This window comes from Limulus polyphemus, unplaced genomic scaffold (genome assembly GCF_000517525.1).
Source record: "Limulus polyphemus unplaced genomic scaffold, Limulus_polyphemus-2.1.2 Scaffold9310, whole genome shotgun sequence".
In the NCBI taxonomy this organism is placed as follows: Eukaryota; Metazoa; Arthropoda; class Merostomata; order Xiphosura; family Limulidae; genus Limulus; species Limulus polyphemus.
In genome coordinates, this window is record NW_013674920.1 from 21,218 (window position 1) to 22,493 (window position 1,276).

At 33.3% G+C, this 1,276-nt stretch overlaps 1 long non-coding RNA gene across 3 annotated transcripts in view; it reads left to right on the forward strand.

Annotated features, from left to right (window-relative positions):
- LOC111083381 overlaps positions 1–1,276 on the forward strand; it is a 22,708-nt gene that overhangs the window by 19,264 nt on the left and 2,168 nt on the right. For all 3 annotated transcript variants that reach the window (XR_002609010.1, XR_002609008.1, XR_002609009.1), the window contains exon 2: positions 303–570. This is a non-coding gene — a long non-coding RNA (uncharacterized LOC111083381). The remainder of the gene's footprint in view (positions 1–302; positions 571–1,276) is intronic.

A 1,276-nucleotide genomic window follows, 5' to 3' on the forward strand; every position in this document is an offset into this window, starting at 1 on the left:
AACAGAGTATTTATGAATAATATCTAAAGCATTTTTACGTTTTGTATTATTTGCTTTTGACATAAAAAAAGTATATTTTGACGTCATCTTTACTCTCCGTTTCTTACCTATAATTCTATAATACCGAAGAATTGTTACAAAATAATGACAGCGCATTTAACACCGAATACTAGATACACATTTTACGGTTGCAATTCTATAGTTCATTAGATAAATTCGTAATAATCTTGATTATTACATGTTTTACTGTTTTTATGCGTGTTTTAAAACTATAAAGTACTAACATTATTTGTATATAAAAGTTAGCAGAATGGAAGTTCGACCCTTGATATCAGTTGGTGGATGTTTCCTGATTTGTCTGGCAATCGGTACACCACTAACGTTTTGAAACCTCACTCCTTACTTAACTTCTTACCTGAGGCAAAGAGGCAGGAAGGACACAACGTATGAAGAAACTAGCTGGATATTCTATGCATTTATCTCTACATGTTCACTGCTTTATTTTGGTGGCAAACTAGGTTGTCTCATTGGACGTCGTTGGAGCATGATTATTGGTTCTTGTATTTTTAGGTAAGATGTACATTTACATATGTATTTAATAATAGTAACTGATAAAAACAATTCCAACAAGGCTATTAAAATCATGGATGTAAATAATAACAAAACACCTGTAAATAACCAAAGTCACAGTAATGTTTCTATCAACACAGAGATGTCATATGATTTAAATGGAAGAGAAGGGAACATTTTGACAGAATTTCATGGGTCGTTAGAAGATTTTGAGGTTTTATGAAGTGAAAATTAATAAACAAATGGTTTGGCATTCGACTTATTTCACAATCTATGGGGAATACATTTATCTCTAGTGCCGGACTGTGGTAGAACCAAACTCTACAGAACGGTATTAACGGTTGAATGAGTTTCTCTATATCCAAAAAATAAAACATCATCACTGGGGACACAAACACAATCCCAATTTGTTTATTAACCAGACTTCTTTCAATAGCCAAATAGGCTGAGGCTTTCAAGGAACTAAAAGTCATGAAGAACCAAGTTTAGAGTTATAGAACCAATAACTAGTTCCTGGGCATCACTTATTGTACATGTGAAGAATAAGAAAGATTGATCCACAAGGTTTTGCATGGACTATCAGAAGATGAAAGAAGCTAGAAAGAAGGAGGCCTGTCCTCTGTTAGGGATTTATTCTGTTCGGAATGATCTACCTGGATAAAAAATGGTTTTCCAAATTAGGTCTTAACAAAGGACATTGGCAAGT